This window comes from Bufo gargarizans, chromosome 5, assembly GCF_014858855.1.
Source record: "Bufo gargarizans isolate SCDJY-AF-19 chromosome 5, ASM1485885v1, whole genome shotgun sequence".
NCBI classification, from domain to species: domain Eukaryota; kingdom Metazoa; phylum Chordata; class Amphibia; order Anura; family Bufonidae; genus Bufo; species Bufo gargarizans.
Window position 1 is genome coordinate 92,453,865 of NC_058084.1, and position 16,320 is coordinate 92,470,184.

Genomic DNA, 16,320 nt, shown 5'->3' on the forward strand with positions numbered 1-16,320 from the left:
ATATATGAGAGCCCTGGTTTTGTATGTATGGAGACAGAGGGAGACGCAGACTCTCTGGCACTGTTTGTCAGGGGACTTTCTAACCAGAGACATCATGAACCTATTTCCACACCTTTGCCCCATGGCTAAACTCTATTCCCCTATTTCCAGCATTTTGGGACTAGGGGGGAGGACTCTTTTGTATTTGAGGAAGGCACACTAAGATGTCACATGCCTGAGGGGGGGGGGGGGGGAGGTGAGCTGTTTCTGAGGCTGATATATGAGCCCCAAGCCAGGAACTGGGGTCTCTTGGAACTGGACTACACACAGACACATGGGAACAGCTCCTGAAGCAAGAGAGGCCGATATGCCCCTGGAGATGGCTGAGTATACCCTGACATGGCATTGTATCTCTGCCCTTGCAGTGCCAACCATATTTACCCCTTCCCTGCCCAGCAGCATCATCCCCTGTCGGTGAAACCCCCTGCAAATACCCTGGCACTGCATTGCATCTCTGCCCTTGGCAAACAGAGTTAAAAGATGCAGACCCTACATTGTTAACAGAGAATTCTATAATTAATCTGGTCAGTGGCTCTTCCTCATCAATAGTTGGCTCCTGAATGGATTAAGCTTCCACAGTGACATACCCCGACGACTCCCTGATTCCTCAAGCATCAATCAAGGCAAAATCTTCTTGATTGCCACAGTGGAATACGGGGGTGGAACAGAAACTGTACCCTGAAAATAGTGCAGTGTAAGCAAACATACCGACCCTCCGACTAGTTTACTGGAATGACATTCAAATGGGATTGCTCTGTGAACAAGAACCAGGGCTTAGCAAGCAGTCTGATGCTGGCGTGTCAGGTGGGTCAGTAAGACACAAGATGGCTGGTTGATATGGTTGAACAGCTGTAAAGACCCCCTGACGCTTGATTGGATTACCCAAGCCTCTCATATTCCAAGCTATAATATTGGTTTTACCCACCATCATTCAACGGTACATATATCCGAAGGATAGCAAGAAATCCGTTATACCGAAGCCCATCGCCCAACTGTATCACAATAAGAAAAGTTGTCTCTCTGCTCAGAAAATTCCCCCCAAAAAAGAAAACATAAGAATAAATTCTACAAGAAAGGACACTCTCAGCAGTCCCAACGGAGAGTGTGAGGCACAGACAGTTTTCCTGCAACCCACAACATAGGAAGCAACCCGGCCATTATTAGGTAAACATGACAAGAGGCTGTTTAGTCCTATGCGGTATCAGAGAAAAAACCCATCATAGAAGAAAGCGGCATCCCTGAGAAAGCACACATATTAACCTCAACCAGGAAAGGGCAAAAAATCATTAACAACGGATACGATCCTGCAGGAGAAAAGTAAGGTTAGTGCAAATAGAGAGCAGAATACTCATCCGACAGTGTGAAGGCAAATGTCCGTCATAGCTGCAGAGGAACATCTTCATGGCTGTGACGACGAATCTTCCCTCTGCATAGCAGAAAGACATCTTGATTGTTCAGTCCACCGATATGCTTCCTCCGCCGACTCAAAGTGGGTTTTGCCCTGAAATTGCACACTTAGTTTAGACGGGTAGAGCATAGTATATTGAACTCCATGGGACCTTAGAGTGCGTTTTGCATCCAGGAAGCGGGCTCTACGTCGCTGCAGTTCTACCGAAAAGTCTGGGAACATGGAGACTTTATATCCACCGATGGGGAGATCCAGATGATCCCGGGCTTTACGAAGAATAGTATCCCTGTCCTGGAAATGTAGAAGCTTCATCAAAACTGGTCTGGGGGTGCCCCCCGGAGGCGGAGGATGAGATGGCACCCTGTGCGCTCTTTCAATAGCAAAGAAAGGAGGTCGGGAGTCTTTAGCAACCGTATTGCTGATCCAATCTTCAAAAAATCTGACAGGATATTGTCCCTCGGCTCTCTGGAATTCCTATTAAGCAAAGATTGTTACGGCGGGACCTATTTTCCAGGTCAACCGCTTTATTTATGAGAAGCATAATATTATGGATGACCTTGGATAAGTCGCGTTTTACCGGTGGAACTTGATCCTCCACGCGGCTCTATCTTCAATTTCTGTAACTTTATCTTCCGCATATCTTGTCGGATCAATGACATATTCTCCTGCAGTGATCCCACTGAGGTATTCAAAGTAAGCAAAGTGGAGCTGCATTGTTGTACTGCAGCATATATATCTTTGCTAGTAGGGTCCATAATCTGTGGCAGGGGGAGGATTGAAGGCCCTGCTTGGGCCGCATGGGCCTGGTCTGCAGCCGCAGGGCAGGCTTCTGGGACTGATCCTTTCTGACCCTCATGATGTCCGCCATCTTGGGCGCTGTGGGCCTTTTTATCAGGGGCATCGGACACAGTCACATCAGGGGCCGTTTTGGGATTAGGGGGACACTCATCCTCTGCATCGCCCGCAGGAGAGAAGGAACGGGCATATTGTATCAGCCGTGCCATGATCTCAGCCGCTTTGTATGGCGCGGTGGTGCCATTTTGTTTTGCAGGACCTAGTCATGATCATTGGGGGATCCGTGGGGCGATGAGGCATCGCAGATGTTGTGGCAGAGATAAGGTAGCTAGCCGCAGGATAAGGCTGGGACTAGTCGGGAGCTCAGCGAGGTGCGACTTCCTACAACGCTGGTCAGGCCACGCCCCATATAACTACATCTGATATTAAACGCCATACTATTTGAGTTTTTATTGGAATTTTTTTATTTTATAGGGGGTGAAATAAGCAATGCCATCATGGAGGTTTTCGTGAAAAGGGAATTACTTGTAAGACTAATTCGTTTCCCCCCCTCACCTCCATGACTGCACTTTGTTGAGAACTAACAGATACATTTTATGGTGGGACAACAGCTTGAAGTACCTTCCTACCATAAACCAGATCCTTTTTAGCCTCAATATCTACTTTATAGTGTTTAATGAATGTGTAAGGGTTTGACAAAGTAGCTGCCCTAGATATTTTCTCGAGAAGGAGACACCTTCTCTGTCCAGGATGGCTATACTGCCCTAGTCGAGTGAGCCTTGGGCCTCATGCACGTTTTTGTCCGCATCTGATCAGCATTTTTTGTGGGTCAAATGCGAACCCATTCACTTCAATGAGGCCACAAAACATGCGTAGAGCGCTCCATGTGGTGTCCGCAAAAATTTAGAGCATGTTTGATTCTTGTCTTTTTTAAGGACATGGAAAGGACAGTTCTACAGCTGCCAGGACGTTCCGTGCTGCAGACCCACGGCCGGTATCTGTGTTTTGCGGATCTGCGATGTGCTGTCCTATCCGTGGTACTGACAAGTATACAGCATGTGAATGGAAATCTGAACGCGGACCGCACAGAGTGTGCTGCTGCATCTTTTGTGGCCCCGTTGAAGTGAATGTAAAACATGTGGATCGGATGCGAACAAAAACCTTGGCCGTGTGCATGAGCCCTTAAGAGGTTCTTTCCCCATTACACTATAGGCTTCACAAATTGCCGACTTCAGTCATTGTGCTATGGTTGCCTTGGAGGCTTTTAGACCTTTCCTATCTTCATGAAGCTGAATGAAAAAGATTTAGAATTTCTCTTGCCAACAAATATTGAAGCGCACACCTTCTCGCATCAAGCGTGTGAAAAACGTCTGCCTCTGATTTAGGATGCTCACAAAATGAAGGAAGAACAACTTCCCCCAATTCAGTGAAAAATTGACACGATTTCGGTAATAAAGGATCATTGTGAAGTTTGAAAATTCCTAACATCTGATACTTAGAAAAGGTTCTTTGATAGAAAGCCTTAATCTCATTAACTATTCAGGCAGAAATAATGGCAACCAAAAACATAGTTTTAAGCGGCGGATGTCTCGTCAAAAGGCTCAAACAGGAAGAGAGACCTGAAAGAACTAAATTCAAATTCCAACAGAAGATCTCAATCTTGGTCTGTCTATTGGCACCTGTCATGAACTTAACTATTCAGGAATATACTGTTTTTAGTCTTTCGTCTAGAAAAACGCTTAGAGTACAGATATCTGAATTAAGGCTCTTTCACATGAGTGGATGTCGTGTGTGGAATCCGCTGTGTGAAAGACAGCCAAGCCCCGCTCTGGACAGCAGAGACACGGAGCATTAACATGATTGATAATGCTCCGTGCCTCTCTGTGCTCTTCTGTAGCAATAAGGTCACAGAGCCACAGAGTATTAATCACGTTAATGCTCTGTCTCTGCTGTTCGGAGCTTGGCTGTCTTCACGCAGTAGATTCAATCCACTGCATCCACTCGTGTGAAAGAACCCTAAAAGTGCTAGGCCTAAGGCTCTTGCTGAAACTTTCTTGTAAGAAATCTAACACCGAGGAAATATCCCCACCATTACTAGAAAAATTCTCGGAACACCAGGAAATATATATTATGGTAAACCTTATAAGTCACCGTTTTCCTACTGGCAAGCATAGTACTGACTACTGGATCAGAGAGCCCTTTTGACCTCAAGAATACCCTCTCAGGATCCAGGTGTAGACTTGGAACCCAAGGATGAGAGACTGGCTCCTGGGTTAGAAGGTCCTGGGACCACAGGAGAACCCACAGTTTTTCCCTGGCCATCTTGAAAGAAGGGGATGCCATGATTTATTTTGCTAGTCTGGTGCGATTATCACACTTGCTCTGCCCTCCCGAATCTACCTTAGAACTTTTGGGATAATGGGCAATGGCAGAAAACAATATGCCAGAAACAATTTCCACTGAATTGACACTGCATCTGTTCTTGCGCTTTCCACATCTCTTGGATCCAAGGAGAAATAAATTGGAACCTTTTTGCATATTTTTTTGCAAAGTCTAATATCTCCTTCAAGCTCCACTCTCCCAGATCCAACTTCCTGCAACTTAGAAAGTCCGCTGTGATGTTATGAGCCCCCTTCAGAAAGGCAGACGATAAGAAATTGACGTTCACCTCTGGCCAAAGAAAATTTTTGTCTGTCAGGGATTGCGAGATCTTGTTCCTTGTACCGCATTGGTGATTTAAGTATGCCACCACTGTTTTGTTGTCTGATCTGAAGATGGGAATTCTTCATCACATCTGTGAAATGAAGTAAGGCCTCCCAGACTGCTCTTTTTTCTCTAATTGGCCAACAGTTTTCTTTGTATTTGAGACCATTCTCCCTGAGAGGACAGGTTTTGGAGATGGGCTCCCAACCCCTAGAGACTGGCATCCAGGGTGAGAATTAAAGGATCTCTCTCAACCCATGGAACCCCTGTTTAGAGATACTGTTTTACTTCCCACTAGTCCAAGGATGCTATAATTTCTGGAATCCTCATCGTGCTGGCCAGAGATTCTTGCCTTTAATCCTAATGCCGCAGCCAGGGCCGTCTTTAATATCGATTGGAACCTGGGCAAAAAATTACTTGGGCCCCCTGGATCCCGCCTTCCCACACCCTTGCATGCTATCACGGACTCCACCACAACATGTACACAAAAAAAAAAAAAAATCGACCGTGAATGAATGTAAATACTTCCAGTTCTGAAGACTCCAGTGGCTCAGGATCAGTGCTCTGGGCAGCTGGGCTCAGGCTGGAAGTGGGCACCACTCTGCAGGAAGGAGACTGGGGCTCTGTTCACCCTAGTGTTACAGTGCACCCCACAGTATGCAATATAGCACCCTATAGTATACAGCACCCCACAGTATGCAGTAAAGCACCCTATAGTATACAGCACCCCACAGTTTATAGTAGAGCAGTATAGCACCCCACAGTATACAGCACCTCACAGTATACAGTAGAGCGGTATAGCACCCCACAGTATACAGCACCTCACAGTATACAGTAGAGCGGTATAGCACCCCACAGTATTCAGTACCCCAAACTATACACTATACAGCACCCCACACTATACAGTAGAGCAGTATAGAACCCCACAGTATTCAGCACCTCACAGTATACAGTAGAGCACTATAGCACCCCACAGTATACAGTATAAAGTACCATACAGTAGAGCAGTATAGCACCCCACAGTATAAAGTACCCCACAATATAAAGCACCCCACAGTATACAGTAGAGCAGTATAGCACCCCTCAGTATACAGCACCCCATAGTATACAGTAGAGCAGTATAGCACCCCACAGTATACAGCACCCCATAGTATACAGTAGAGCAGTATAGCACCCCACAGTATACAGTACCCCACAGTATACAGTAGCTTACAGTATATTAGCATAACAGCCCATGTCACCTTTTCCTGATGAAATTTTCACAAAACAAAGCTCCACAGTTAAGGCAAACTTCTGCAGCAACACTCCTGGTAGAAAGAAATGACCTTTGATGACCTCCATAGCCATGTGACCAGTAATATTGCTAGGTTACTGATCACATGGTGATGTCATCTAAGGTCCTTTCTCCTAAGAGAATTACGTCTCTTAAAGTTCGCTGCCTGGAGTGCAGGCAGGCATGGCAGCACCCCCCTGTGTAGCTGACAGCCTGACACCCGGGGCAGTGGCTAGCACGGCTCAAGAGGCAGCTGCCTTGGGCCTCCCAGGAGCAAATGGGCCCGGGGCAGCTGCCCCTTGTTAAAGACCGCCCTGGCCGCAGCATGTCTCTGAAGGGGGCAGGAATGGAATTGAGCCCATCTTGCAGCTGGAATGCAAGCCATCAAAGACCCGATGAGATCCATAGTCTGGTGAACAGTGAATTTATTTTTTTTTCTTTTTGAAATCCTTTTATCTGTGTCTGAATTTTTAAAATATTCTCTTCTGGTAGAAAACACATTTCAGGCGTTGAATCGATAAGAATGCCAAGAAAAACAATTTGTTGTGTTGGGACAGTTTTGGGATTTCTTCCACTTTGCTATCCATTTTTTAAATCCTTCAACAGGTTTTTGATTTTCTAAATCCCTCTTTGAGTCGCCTACTATTGGAAGATTGTCAAGGTAGGGAATAATTTGAACATTTTCCTTTAGAGATGTGATCATTTCCAACATCCATAGTTATTCCGAACAGTAAGGCTTGAAATTAATTCCTCATCTGCCCTTGTATAATAGCCACTACTCTGAAGTGTAAAATGAGTGAAACTGGATCTCACATCCTCAATACTATGCTTTTATCTAATAACTGCTTCTCAGCATAATTACCATCGGTTCTTAGCGCAATCTATAGTATACCTACCCCTATTGTACATTCGGCATTGGTATACAATTTGATCAAAAAGCATAGGCTAGCTCACCACGACAAGGTTGCCTCCTACTCTAAATTTAGAGTGGGAACCAACTCTAAATTAGGTACGGCGCTGTGCAGCACCACTGCACCAATAGGCAGTGGGACCCAGCAGCCAAACAACGCCCCTGCTGTCTGGCAGCGCCACCCTGGCCAGATAGCGGGGCATCGTTTGGCTGCTGAGTTCTGCTGCCTATTGGTGCAGTGCTGTGGCGCCGGTGGTTGTCACTCAGCCCCATGCCAAGTTTAGAGTAGATTCCCACTTTAAGAGGCAACCTTGTTGCGGTGAGTAGGACTATGCTTTTTGATCAAATAGTATACCAATGCCTTATGTACAGTATGCAACATAGGGGTAGGTATACTATAAATTGCACTGAGAAGCGATATTAATGCTGAGAAGCAGTTATTAGATAAAAGCATAGTATTAAGGATGTGCAATCCAGTTTCACTCATATATTTTACATGTGCTGTAGAATCTATTCTTTCTCCCCCGCTCTGGTATCAGCACTCCTCCCCATTCGGCCCAGGTGATTTTAATTAGCAGGAGACTGCATAATGGGTGTATAAATTCCTACCACCTCTGTTGGCTTTCCTGAGAGCATGTGCTTAGGTGAGCTTCGACAACTGTTCACATGGTGCGGTGCTGTGTGATGGCCATTGTTGCTCTGGTGCTGGGTTGGTGGGGCCCAGTTCCAGGGTGGCTTTTCCAGACAGCGGGGGCATTGTTTGGCTGATGGGTCCCGCTGCCTATTGGTGCAGAGCTGCGGCGCGCCAAATTTAGAGTAGGTTCCCACTCGAGGCAACCTTGTCACGGTGAGTGGGCCTATGCTTTTTGATCAAATTGTATACCAATGTCTCATGTACAAAGGGGTAGGTATACTATAAATTGCGCTGAGAAGCAGTTATTAGATAAAAGCATAGTATTGAGGATGTGTGATCCAGTTTCTTTATATTTTACTACTCTGAAGTATTTCTAGTGATCTTAAAGTACAGGTATGTAAAAGAATGCATCCTTTAGATCCAGTGATGCCATAAAGACCCCCTCCTGTAAGACAGTTAATGTGGACTTGATCTACTCAGTTTTAGACTTTGTCTTTTATAGAATTGCTCAATTTTTTCAAGTTTATGATAAGGCATATTTTCTCATTTTGGTTTGACTACCAGAAATACAGTGGAGTAATAACCCAGAACAACTGATCTATTGGAACTGGCAGAAGTACCGCCAGATGTACAAAGTCCAGAATTCACTGCTCCCAACACAGTTGTAGAACTTTTTTGGGGGAAAGATTGAGCAACAGAATCCTATTTATCAACCAGGGACTTAAAGAAATATTTTCCCAGGATTCCAAGAACCATATCAATCTTCCCCCTACCGGACTCCTGGCGTCACTTCTTGGAAGAGTCAGTAGTACTGGGATTGAAAAAAAAAAACCTTTCCCTTTATCCTGTCTATTAGGCTTCCACCTTTTTTGTTTTTCTGTTTTTGTTTTGAAAAAAATCCCTTTTTTTTTATCTTCTGGAAAACTTTTTCTGAAGCTTTTTCTAGAATTTTGTTCTCAAGGTCTTTACCGAATAGTAACTCCCCAGAAAAAGCAATACTACAAAGTTTAGACTTGGAGCTAATATGACTTGACCAAGACTTTAGTCACAATGCTCTTCTAACATTATTAGCCAAAGCTGTGGTCCTTTATTGGAAGTCCACTATGGCTTCCAATAAATAAATAAATAAATCTACAGCTTTAACAGTAAGGGAAAGGAGTCTGCAAAGTTTTCATAAGGAGTGTTAGCTTTTCAAAGGGCTTCCCTTCCAGATGTAACATCCAACTTTTAAAAGACCTGGTAACAGATGTGGCCGCTAGGTTGAGCTTAAACAGTGCTGCTGCATCCCAAGTAGTCTTAAGACTTGCGTCGATTTATTTTTTGTATTTTATTATTTTTCTCTTTCCCTCCATGGGATCAAGCAATGAGCCTATATCTAGAGATGAGTGAATTTCGTATTTTGAAATTCGTTCACACTTCGTTTGTTGGTAAAAGGTGAATTGCATTATGGATTCCGTTACCACAGACCATAACGCAATTCTTTTATAGGCATTCCGTCATAATAGAAGTCTATGGGCTGCAAAATGAATCCGTCCCATTTCCGTTATGCAGGGGAGCCCTGCCCATAGACTTCTATTATGATGGATTGACTCTAAAGGTATTCTGTTATAGAATTGCATTATGGTCCGTGGTAATGGAATCTGTAACGCAATTCACCTTTTACCAACCAATGAATTGTGAATTCATTTCATAAGCGGAAATTCGCTGTCCACCTTTATCATTGAGGGGTAAGGTTGAACTTTTTGCTAGTTTAAACAGTAAAAGTAATTTTTCATCTTCATCAAAAAGCAACATTTTCTTTATAGTTTTAGGTAAAAAAAATATACTTTCCTATCAGGATTTTTCCATTCACATAAAATTAGAGACTGAGGATTCTTATGCACTGGAAACAACCTCTTTTTCTCTCTTCTAAACCTAAGAACCTCTTTTTCTCTCTTCTTTTTTAAATCAGATAATTTTTTTATTAACATTTTTTTTCTTTTTCATCATCAAATGACAGTCAAATCAGATATCCAATCATCAAAAAGACATCAGGTACAAAGGAAAAACGTACAAAATATCACACATGCACATTGTACATAATACACATCCTATGACCGTAAGACATCGTAAGAATTTATACAATAGATCTAGACCTTTATTTGTCTATTTTTTCTCCCTCAACAAACATCCCTATAAACACCCCCCCCCCTCCCTTCCCAAACCTTCCAAGAGCAGGACATCATTGCAATAGGAGCATTACTACCTCCTAATTCTTTTTCTCCTCTTCATATCGGCACCGGTCCAGTGATTTCAATACCTATTACAGGCAGTGAGTCCCAAGTAACTATACTCCCATACAGTTATGGCACTCAGTCCACGGTCACATATCACTCATCAGTCAGTCAGTTTTTCTCTCTTCTAAACCTAAGAACCTTTTGGTCATGAGCCAATCTGAACTTTTTCCTCCCTGATTTCTATTATAGCGCTGCTTGCCTTTAATAACTGGTATGTTTTTCTTTTGTTTTTCTTTTCCCCTCTTCTTAATCTGAGAAATCCTCACTGGAGGAAGACAAGGGAGATCCCCTTCTAGTCCCATGTTTAGAGGTGCATGGGTGGCGGGAGAAAATTCTGCCAAAGCAGACCTAATCACCTGTCGCATCATGCCTTTCATTTCATCTCTTAAAGAAGGCACCTCCTCTCTCTCCATTTCATCAGTACGTTTTCAAAATTTTATTTTAGCTACATTTATCTGGGAGCCTAGCTGCACACATGACATCCTTGACAATAGAAAAGAGGAAAGGGAAACCATTAATAATTGCAGTCCAGTACTGACAACCTTGTCATGCTGGTCTTGTATCCACTCGCTGACAGGCTGCTCCACAAATTCCCCAGGCTCCAACATAATGCTAGTGGGAGATGATGGTGCAGGAGGCTCAGGGACTACAGTGTTGCTCAAATGCTGGTCAGAGGGTGACATCTGCCTTGACCAGCGTGCCAGATTTTAAAGCCAATCAACAGCATTACCCAAGTCAGCTCCATTAGGAACTAATGATGATGTCACACACCGGAGCCGGAGGAATTTCACTGCATCAAATCGGCATTTTGACATTCCTAGGAAAACTCTTGATGTGTGGGCATTATATAAAAAAATGCCAGCTGGAAGCCCTACCATGAGAGGCAACATGTGGCCACAGAATGTTCTGCACATATCTCTGCGCTGTTACTGTCCTCTTATCACTACTTAGGGGTAACCGACTGTCATCTGAGATGGCTCCCCAGACCAGTGGTTGGGGCAGTGTGTCACTCTGCAGCAAAGGCAGGATAGAACTTGACTATTGTCGGATCCCAAACAGAACCTGGATTAGTTGCCAAAGATGATATGGTTCTAGTCTGTAGCAGCCCAGGTTTCTTGCTCACAGCACCACAGCAAACAAAGGTGACAGTGGCTGGCTGTCAGTAGCAGCACACGTAATGGGTGACATGACACCAAACTTCCTTCCGCTAAGTGCCTGGAAATGGTCCAGGCAGAGTCAGGTGTGTAATGAAGGTGCCACATATTTCTGGATGGTGGACAACAACATTGTGGGAGCTTGTTGTGCTTGTTAGTGGATCAAATGATCTTCTCTACTGATGGTCTGTCTATGCCGTCCAGAGCCTGTTCTCTGTGTGAAATCGCATAACATAACTAGTGCTCCCAGCAGCTAGGTCAGAACAGTCTAGGTCAGTGGTGCCGAACCTATGGCACGGGTGCCAGAGGCGGCACTCAGAGCCCTCTCTAGGGGCACCCATGCCCTGTAAAAAGTGTAAGGTGTACCAATATGCCTTAGACTTTTCCTGCCTTTTACCAGCGCAGCGCGCTTGAATGTAGTCAGGTATTATAGCTAAATGATAAAGTACATGACCGATATACTATATTGGACTGTGGTATTCAGGTTAACTCGCCGTGTTGGCACTTTGCCATAAATAAGTGGGTTTTGGGTTGCAGCTTGGGCACTAGGTCTCTAAAAGGTTCGCCATCACTGGTCTAGGTGGTGGACAATTTGTTGAAACAATCATTCTGCTTCTGTTAGTCCAACGATGTGTCCCCTCTGAAAGTCTCTCAACTGGTGAAAATATCTGCATGAAAGGGGTAATCAATCTGTTTCTAAGAGGTACACTACTAAAAGTAGCTTCTGAGAGACTTTTTTTTATTTATTTTAGCAGCAGGGGATGCACTGTTACGCCTTCTTGTGGCAAGAGCCAGTTTCTAATCAGATCACACCTGTAATCATTTACAGACCTGCTTGAAAGAATTACATGCAGAGTTTTCTAGCAATCAAAACTTTTCTATCTGACTCATATTCCAGAAATGTTGCCCCTTTAGAATCTATATTCAGTGACAAGTTTAAGGTGTGGAAACCCCTTCCTTTGTCCATCATGCGCAGGATCAACTTAATTAAAATACTATTGAGGGTTATATATACTGGAACACGCTTGCACCCCAATATCACAAGGTTTCTTTGATCGCCTCCATTCTTTAATGGCTCAATTTATTTGGGGTAAGGCCAGGCACAAGCTCGCTATGAATACACTGCAGAGATCCAAGATGCAGGGTGGAGCGTCGTTGCCAAATTTTCACTTGCATTTTCTTGTAGGACAACTGAGGTTTTTAGCTGGCTGGGTTAATGGGGAGCCCCTGCAGAACATGGAGTATTATCTACAGCAGCGCCTGGATATATCCAACTTATGGCCAGTACTTGAGAGGGTTGGCTCCCTATCGAGACAATTGTTGCAGGTACACAGGTTAGCGCAGCAGGTTTGGAGAGATGCCAAATGAAGGCAATATCAGGATTGGGCCGACATCATACCTTTTATGGGACAACCCGCTATTTCCCCAGTTACAGGGGATAGAGGGAACGCATATTTGGAAAGAGTCTGGGATTGCCACATTGCGATATTTATATAATGAAGGTGTCTTGCGCTCTTTCTCACAAATCCAAGTTTTTTTTTAAAAATACCTACAGATCAGGCACGCCCTTCAGGAACAATTCAGGGATGGAAATAGGGCCATTTCCTCTTATTCCCTCATTGGGGTTATTAAATCACAGTGACCTAGAGGTAGGGCTGCAACGATTAATCGATTATATTCGATAACTGGATTCGTTGTCGACGAATCCAGTTATCGAATAATCGCCGATTCGTTGCTATGCGGGCGGTCGCTGCATCTTTATTTTACCTTTTTACAATGACGCTCCTGTAACAGCCAGGCAGAGCGGACGGCGGCGTAACGTCACTCACTCACGTGACACGCCTGCTCCGCCTCCTTCATTCATGAAGTGGGCGGAGAAGGTGCGTCACGTGAGTGAGTGACGTTACGCCGCCGTCCTGCTCTGCCTGGCTGTTACAGGAGCGTCATTGTAAAAAGGTAAACTAAAGATGCAGTGATTAGTCAGACTTATAAGCATTGGGGCCGGGGCTGTTATGGGGAGGGGGGAGGATCTGTCTATGGCACTGCTATGGGGAGGGGGGTCTGTGTATAGCACTGCTATGGGGAGGGGGGAGGATCTGTCTATGGCACTGCTATGGGGAGGGGGGTCTGTGTATGGCACTGCTATGGGGAGTGGGGTCTGTGTATAGCACTGCTATGGGGAGGAGGGGGGGTCTGTGTATGGCACTGCTATGGGAAGGGGGATCTGTGCACTGTTATGAGGTAAGGGATCTGTGCACTGTTATGCCCATAACAGTGCACATATCCCCCTCTCCATAACAGCGCCGCCCACAGATCCCCCTCTCCATAATAGCGCCATCCACAGTTCCCCCTCTCCATAACAGCGCCACCCACAGATCCCCCTCTCCATAACTGCGCCGCCCACAGATCCCCCTCTCCATAACTACGCCGTCCACAGATCCCCCTCTCCATAACTGCGCCGTCCACAGATCCCCCATAATAGTGTCGTCCACAGATCCCCCATAATAGTGTCGTCCACAGATCCCCCATAATAGTGTCGTCCACAGATCCCCCATAAGTGTCGTCCACAGATCCCCCATAATAGTGTCGTCCACAGATCCCCCATAATAGTGTCATCCACAATTTGTTTTAATATGGCCTTTGAACATCATTTTTCAAGTAAGATCATATAAACCTCTCTGTTTTGTAATTTTGTCGTTTTTCCCGATTAATCGATTAATCGTAGAAATTAATCGATTATTCAAATAATCGTTAGCTGCAGCTCTACCTAGAGGAATAGTATCTGTACTTTACACTCTCCTTCTGGAGACTCACATGTCAGCACAACCCATACTAGCGGAGGCCAGGTGGAAGGGGAACATCCCACATCTCTCAGCAGAGGACTGGACAGAGGCGTTGGAGGCCGTCACTAATGTTTCCCCCTCGATTAACAATGGGCTAATCTAACTATTTATGTTGCACCGCTGCTACCTGACTCCCACTAGATTGCATAAGATGGGGAGAATTCCCCAACCCAACTGCCTGAGATGTTCTCGTAATAATGCAGATTTTTGGCACATGATGTGGGACTGTTCACACATTAAATCATATTGGCAGGCAGTACTTGGGATACTTTCGTCACTGGGCTTAGGCCCAATTCCATTATGCCCCAAGTTATGCTTACTGGGTATTCTGGACAATGACGGATGGTCCCACTACAATAAGATATTTCTGAGCGAAACTCTTAAATGGATGGCGGAAGATCTACCAACATTAGGGATCTGGAAGAGGCTGGTTAACCGGGTGATTTCCCTTTGAAAAGGTGATCTATGTGGAATAAAAAATGTCCAGATAACTTCCAGAAAGTGTGGGGTATATGGTGCGAGTCACATTTAACAATTTCACCGGGATCAGCAGTTTCTATTGGCTCTTAAAAGGGATGGTACATTTAAAGTCTCACGCGAAACCTCTTTCTAATTCAGAATTTAACGTGCTTAACTAAAAACGATACCTTTATTGGTCGACTGGGTTATAGAGCAAAAAGGGTTTGCTCCAGGTGATATCCTGAATATGATAAATACATTGGGACAAAAACTCCTCTTAAAAAAAGGGAATAAATTCTTACATGTGGTCAATAAAGTACCGACTAGGTAAAAATTGGGGATGGTGTGTAGATGGATGGGAAAAGACATACCCTGGATGTATCTACTCCAAGGGCCCCCCTCTGATCGGTAATGTCTCCATTGACAGAGGTTGCTTCTCATCTTTATTAGAACCTTACAGGTTATATATATATATGCTAAGTATCACTTTAAATTTAATTTATCTGTTTGTTTTTTTGTTATTCCCTACGTCCACTGATTTGACATCACCTCCTGATGAGCTGCTATCTGCAGCTGAAACGCGTTGGGGTTGTCTTATTGTTTATACATGATTCCATCTGTATATGTGTTTTTTTTGTTTTCCCTGGATCTATTTATTTCCAATCCAGGTTCTTTAGTAGGGCCTTTTTAGGGCAATAAAGAGACTTGGGTACGGGGGCAGGGTGTCTCCATCATCAGGGGACATCCCTGGGCACAGGATCTTAGATCTTGAGGGTCATCTAGGGAAAGTGTCTTTTCCCATCCATCTACCCACCATCCCCAATTTTTACCTAGTCGGTACTTTATTGACCACATGTAAGAATTTATTCCCTTTTTTTAAGAGGAGTTTTTGTCCCAATGTATTTATCATATTCAGGATATCACCTGGAGCAAACCCTTTTTGCTCTATAACCCAGTCGACCAATAAAGGTATCGTTTTTAGTTAAGCACGTTAAATTCTATACTCTTTAAAACTAAAACTTTGTACGTGTAGTCTATCTTCAATTGTAACTTTTTCAAGTCTGTGTCTCTTTCTAATTCCGTTTGTTGTACTTTTTTTGTATATGCAAAAGAAAATGATGTGCTCTCTCTGTACCGAATTGCTTGAATACGTATGTCATTCTTATAATGCATGATTTGATATATGTAACACTGTATCATATTCACATGAATGTACCACAGAATGCCTTGTTACTCTTTTTTCAATAAAACGAGTTAAAAAAAAATACTTTTCTATCTGGGTGTGTTATTTTTGTGTATATTACAAATGTAATTCATGCTTTTAATATTAAATAAATTAAAATTAGCCATTCAGACAAAATTCTGACCTCTCTGTCACATAGTGTAAACTGATCAGCCAACCAGCCAGACCTTTCTTTGTGGCTTCCTCAGGGGACTGTCACAGAGTTTTGGATCCGTTTAGCCCCCGTTTTTAATGCATTTTAATTTAAGATGGTAAAGTAGCATTCTCCTCTCTCAATTTGGAAACTGGGGATGAAGAGTTTAGGTGGAGCAAACTTTCCCCTTTATAGAAAATGCCAGTAGATGGCACCATCACATAAGAGAGCATGGTGATGTGGTGTTTTAAAGAAACCAATGCCTTCTTTCTGGGAAGTTGACCAACCATTGAAGACCTAGTGAATAAAGGTGAAGGTTTTAGTGCTCGTTTGCAGTCCCAAACAGTGATGGCCAGTTCGCCCCGCGAACACACGCAAGCTGCCATCTTAAATCACAAGTCCGGCAATGCACAGGTAAGCCCTTACCTGTGCCTGTCTGAAACAAATGCG